We start from the raw sequence: 6,655 nt of genomic DNA, 5'->3' as shown, positions 1-6,655 counted from the left end.
AGTGACCCTCTGTTTCACAGCTCTTACGATAGCATCACTGCTAGGAAATTACTGCCCATGCAGTCCGTCTTTCATTAATCTGAACAGATGAGAGCCAGAAGGCACCAAATCCAGACTATACAACGTTTGCATGTGGCCGGACAGCCTGGCAAGACAGGCAATGTGCTCCACAGTCTTCAGACTGATGTGGGGCTTGATGTTATTGTGTTGCAAGAGAAAGGTTGTCTTCTTCTCTATAGCCTGACTCTGGAAGTTTGAGCCTTCACCTTAGACAGTGTTGTAACGTAATGGTTGGATCTGATTTGTCCAGGTTCCAGGAAATCCAGAAGGACTACTCCTTTCCTGTCCCAAAAGAAAGTGTGTATCACTTTACCCACTGAGAGCTGTGTCTTGAATTTATTCTTTGACATGGAATTCACATGTCATCGCTCCATGGACTGTTGATTTGACTCTGGCTCCTAGTGGTGGCACACATCGTCACTGGTAATGATGTGATTCAGGAAACTGTCACCTTCAGCCTCACACTGGTTCAATAGGTCCTGACAAACTTGCATATGGTGTTCTTTCTATTCCTATTTGAGGATTCGTGGAACCCACCTGGAACAACCTTTACAATATTCCAGTATTGCCACCATCATTTCCAACACATTGAAGCTGATACTCAGCTCTGCACACAGTTCCCTGGTCATAATCCGCTGATTCACACAGACGAGCTCATCAAGACTCTCTTCATTTCATGGTGTGACAGTTGTGCATGGCTGTTCAGAATGTGACTTGTCTTTCACATCACTGTGTTGCTGAAACACACTACCCACTGCCTCATTGTGCTCATATCCATTGCTTAGACTCCATAAATGTTTGGCAAGCATCAATGTCAATGGGCTCCTTCTAAGAGACCTCTGCCTAAGGTTCTCCTTTTTCACGACAATTATCAACAGCTTCCAACAGCAGCCTACCACCTGCAGAACTCCCACCAGTATGTTCAGTTGTATTCTGAACAGCCTCTCACATTTCCTCCCAAGTTTCATTGAGAACAGTCCTTCCATCTTGTTGCCTACTTCTAAAAGTGAAAAGGTTTTTTTATTATTATTATTTTTTACATTAGATATCCTTTGCTTCATTTCCTTCCAGAATCTTCTTGTTAGAAAACTGAACAGACTTTAGAATCAGATCACTGCAAGCCTTCTTTTGAACACTCCTTTGTCTCCTAAGTAAAGACTGTGTTAGGAAATCACTTTTATTCATTAAAAAAAAAAAGAAAAAAAGAGAAGAAAACAGGGGGAATTATGGGAGAAGACTCAGGCAAAGTAATGGGAATCACTGGTCAGTCCTTGAGTGGATAGGACACGAATTTACTTTGAAATATCTGGGGCACCAAGTGATCAGCTTTCTAGGTAACTCATTTTGCCTAATTTTTCAAGCAGCTATGAAATATAGGGGCAGGGAGAGCAATCTGAACATTTCATTTGTGCTCACATGTCCCACTGTAAATCAAAACATGCAAATTTAAAAAACATTATGGATCATTCCAGTGTAAGAGTGTTTAAATGACACCAGATTCTAATGCTAATATGTTACAGTTCACTGAGCAACAGCTTTCTAAAATCTCAGCCTAATTCCTCATTTGTGCCTGGTCTTGTTCATTCAGCATGGAATCCTTTCAGCAGTTGCTTTGCAGCCTTTTAGTCCCAAAGAGTACCTGTTTTTGTGGAAAAGATTCCCTACTGTTGGTTCTAAATACAACTCCTTGCAGCATGGCTTTAACTCCTCTCAGAGCTTTTCTTTCGTCTGAGAGGAAACGTAAGGAAAGGAAAAATCCTTCTCCCCTTAGAGGATTAAAAAACTCTTCAGTTGGTCTCAAAACAAGTTCTATTCCGGATCTTACGTGCAGTAGCTCATCTTTACAGCATCCAAAAGAGACAGTCATTGCTCTCTTCTTTCTTTCCACCTGTCTCCTCATAGAGTATTTTTCATCATACACAAGGGACTGTCCCATTTATATTAAAAAGTGTATGTTAAACTATGAATATTACAGGACCTAGATTTTATCTCCCTGAAGAGGTATCTAAGATCAAATGTAGAACTTTGTTTTATTTTATTCCTGTTCTGAATTCTAATATTTTATTTCATCGCTAAAAAAAAGATTTTTGGACGAGGGTATATCATTCAAGGAGTAATACACTGGAAGAGCTTGTATTTTCAGTTCTGATCATTTTGTTAACTGCTAATCCCCACTGATTTTTCTTCTTCTATATCACTGATTTCAGCATTCAAATTCAGGTAAGCATCTGTTTCAGAGAAATCAGAATGCCCTGTTCTCTACACTTTCTCTAAAACAAGCTCTTTAAACCATTTTCTAGTATACTCTTATTTTTCTTCCAGGTTCTTTTCAGAAAGAGGAACACTGTATTCCAGGGGCTGTGTTACCTTTTGTTATTTTACAAATGTTAGCAAAATACTCCCAGACAGCTTCTATTTCCCTTACGTGAAATGAAATATGCTACTTTCAAAAAACATTAGAAGAATACATATAGAAGTAAACTAAATAAATTACATAGTCCAATGTATGCTCCCAAGGGAGGACGTAGTCAAATCACATTCTCCAGAGATAATTTTCTAATTTGTTCATAAAATGACCGGACAATCTCCGCAGACTAAATATTCATCAGTTTTCTTATCCCAGGTCCTAGAAAATTACCTCTACTGTCTAAAACAATATATTTTTTTCTGCTACTTTGTGCTTCCTGTTCAATCCACCGTGCACCATTCTCTTCTATTTTATATCTGAAGATACTCCCCTGGCAGCTCACTGGTCTTTGGGCTAAATAATTTAAGTTTTTTCAAATCTTCTTGCAATTTACATTTTCCCAGACCTCTGAAGAGTTCTGCTGCCCTTGTCTGCAGTTTCCAATTGAATCGCACCCATCTCTACGTGTAATAACCAAAACTTCACCGAGCCTTCAAAGTGAGGTTTTAGCAACACTGGAAAGAGCAGGAGAAGTGCTTCATTTCTTTCAGGCTATATGTCTTTTATATTTCCTAGCAAGAAGTTTGCCTTCTTTTGCAACAGCATGACATTGACTCATGTTCAGCTTGTGATCTGTCACAACACTTTCTGCAGTTCTTTTCTGCAGTTGCAGCATAGTCATTTGCTTCTCTCTTGCGCTTACACAGTTGATTAATTCTGCCCTGGTGCAGCACCTTGCTGTTATCACGACCAAATTTCACCCCATTCTTTTTCTAAGTATTTCTCCCAACTTACTGGAATAATTTTGAATTCTGATCTTTTCTTCTAGAGCATGTGAGGTCTCACAGTTTCCGGTCTTAGCCAAATGTCATTTACTTACTCTTTTTATTCATGTCCAAGTCAACTAAGAAAACACTGAAGAAAAGCAGATCGTATCTGTCATAAGCAGCCTGTGGCCTGACTAAAGGATTGGCACAGACTGAAAGCAAACAGTATGAGTGCTGAATCTTTGAATATTATTTAAGGAATATCTTCCTGTTCAGAAAATAATGTTTACCCTATTTATAGCCTTCACCTGCTACCCTCTGAACCTCACTGAAGCAAATATTTAAATTAATGATCCAGAACCTCAAATTTAACTTAAATTAAATCTCTCATCCATGCCACAAAAAATCTTCTAATGTGTAAAAGAAACAGAAACAAAAATAAAAGACAACTCTGTTAGAATCTGCTGGAAAGAATGAATGGGAAAGTTGTAGCCAGTTCTCTTCATAGATTTAGGGATGTATTCAAAATATCATAATTTACTCCATTTACTTCGAGTTAAACTAGCAGTTCACAAGGGAAGAGATGCATTGAGGCATTTAGAAGATTTTCATCAGCTAAATATTTTCTTTGCACCTGCCCTTAACCAAAGCACTACAGGTTCCTTCTTCAGAGCTCAAACACCAGTCACAGCACTCGTGAATAGGCACACAGTAGATCATAAACCTTAGTGTACATGGGCATAAAGAGGACCTGGTTTTCCTCCTGACAACAGTGGCTCAAATCTCTCAACTGGCTCCGGCTCCCATTTCAGTAACTGCTTCCATAGCTTCCCCAGATTCTTGTACCCAATATGACAGTTTTCCTGATACTGCTGCTGAATCCCCGACAACAAAACATATACGTGAAATGAATTAACCAGCTGAAGGGTGAAAAAGAAGAAACAGGACTTTATGAATCTGTACTGTTTGCCAATGGAGCTCTAGTAATCAATTATTAGCCTCAGGAGTGGCCGCTTACTGCTCTAATCTGTGATCAGCTCCTGATTCTGACTGGGCTACCTCTGCTGGAAACCTCAGACCTTTGATTAGAGACAGTAGGAATTCCTCCTTTCTTCTCTAACCTGTATGGAGGATGTATGCATCTAGAGAGAGGCTTTACCAAAACAAGAAATCACTCAGGGGGATAAGAGTGATTGAAAGAGAGACAGCACAGCATTTGCACATTACTGACTTATCTCATTTGAACATCAGGAAAATTCCATTTCTTGGCAAAGGTAAAGATTTAGGAAAGCTGAAAGGAAAACTTAAGTCCTCATTTATCTGTGCTTGGATATCCTGGGCAATGGGATCTATCAAATCAGGAAGAAAGAGCTAAAGCTTTTCAGCTCTGCTGAGTGAAACCTGGAATCAATCAGGCAGATTCTTTTACTAAAGCATGACAAACTATCAAATACCAAGCCTTAATGTCTTCCAAGGCAGTATAAGGATGCAATGTTACAGACTAGTCAATAAGATGTAGTTCTAATGCAAGTTGAACTTCATTCTCTTTAACTACGCATTTTGAGTAAAATGTGCACTTCATGCTTTGAGCAGTGAAAAAGAATGCGTGAGTGGGAGAGTTCAAGAGTAAAACCTACCAGATCCTAATATCTGACTTCAAATGCTGGTAACAAAGCCCCAGACATTAGCATTTTTAAGATTCTAACATTTCAATCTAATCTCATTCTAATCTTGCCTTAGAGTCAAAGTAGCGATGAACATCTCGTGGGAGAGATTTCTCAGCTGAGAATATTCTCAGGGGTACTTCCCATCTTGAAAATGTATCATTGCTATCAGATTTGTTTATTTCAGCACTCTCTGCCTATAACTAACCGTAAGAATGTAAAATTTTAGCAGAATGACTAAAGATCACTGCACGTTCACTCTTGTATTAGCACTAGCCTCTTTTGGTCTTCACATTCTTGGGTGCTATGCACACAAGATGCAAAGTTACCTCAGCTCTCTACAGCTCTGGCATACAGCATTTCTCTTTGTGTCTGTGTCCATCCAGATTACTGTCTGATATACAAATGAGAATTCTAAGAACCAGAGATCAACAATTGGCCTTGCTGCTATTTGAAAATTTGTCTACTATTGAAAGAGAGAATGTAAGCCCTGCTTGATTGCGGGTCACAGCTACATTTCAACAAGTAAGGCCGCTGGCCTCTGTGGGTCAATCTAGCCTCTTGTACTTAGAAAATACGAATGGTTCTGCATTTATCAATGAGTATTATCTGGAGAACATGGCAAAATGAACAGATGATCACATTAGTAAAACACAAATAACCACAAATGAGATTCCCAGTTTTGTCGCCAAATCTCTGTTTCCAGTGTATTTAATTTCTGAACCTGTTTCTTCATCAGTAAAATAGCAAATGTCAACCACATGGACAACTTATCTGATTTAAACCAATGCCATCCTGAAGCCACAGGTTCTCCCTTACGGAGACCAAAAGTACTTTTGCGGCATTAACTCTCTGAGACAGAAAATACAAAACATATTTCCAGATCCTTGTCCACTAGCCATTCAAGTACTCTGGTTTCAGCTTTATTGCAGCTTTCTAGAGGTGAACAGAGGGAATGCAGAGGGTAATGCGCCCTATTGGGAATCCTCACTCTTCCCTGACATACATTTTACTGCTATAAATTAACCCTTAAGAATGGCTACATGAAGCAAACAGCTGCTGTGCGCTTAGATCGGATCACAGACTCAATGGCAAAGTATTTCAAAGTCTTGTTACACATCATCTCCCTGGAGAAGAAAGCTGCAGAAGGTTGCAATAGCATCAGAATGAATAATTGAAGCAAGGCTCATTCAGTATGTGCATAATGAAGGGTCACAACGCTGCCTCCCAGCCAGCTGGCAGAGCAGAAACTCACCGAATGCCTGGTAGATACATCATCTGGGGGTGCTGACCCACTTTGTGGGAGTGGGTTGAGGAGTTGGCATTGGGATTGTCAAGTACACAGAGAACGAGTGAGCTAGATTATTTGGTAGAGTACTGTATAAAACAGAATCAGCTCCATACGCCAGTCTTGGGAAAACCCATGGGACTTAGTTCCCCTAGGAAGCTAAAGCCATCTGAGAAACTGCCCCTCGGGAGATTTTTAAGGATTCCCTTCCCTGTGGCCGGCCTTCAGGAGGTTCTTCAACCTCGACTCCAAGCGGGACCACGATTTCACGCCCGTCCCCATAAACTCTACCCATTTAATAAGAGTGGAAATTAGAAAAATAAAAATAAAAAGAGGGAAAAGAGAGGGGGCTGATTGAGGCATTCCCCGTTAACCCGTTGGCCGGTCCAGCCTCTCCGTGGGGACGAAGAGGGACCGCAGCCCACCCTAGCGCCCCTCCGCGCCCGGCTCCCCGTGGCTCAGACCCGGC

The sequence above is a fragment of the Meleagris gallopavo genome, chromosome 5 (assembly GCF_000146605.3).
Source record: "Meleagris gallopavo isolate NT-WF06-2002-E0010 breed Aviagen turkey brand Nicholas breeding stock chromosome 5, Turkey_5.1, whole genome shotgun sequence".
In the NCBI taxonomy this organism is placed as follows: Eukaryota; Metazoa; Chordata; class Aves; order Galliformes; family Phasianidae; genus Meleagris; species Meleagris gallopavo.
The sequence above is the reverse complement of the archived record's forward strand: the minus strand, read 5'-3'. Positions refer to the sequence as shown.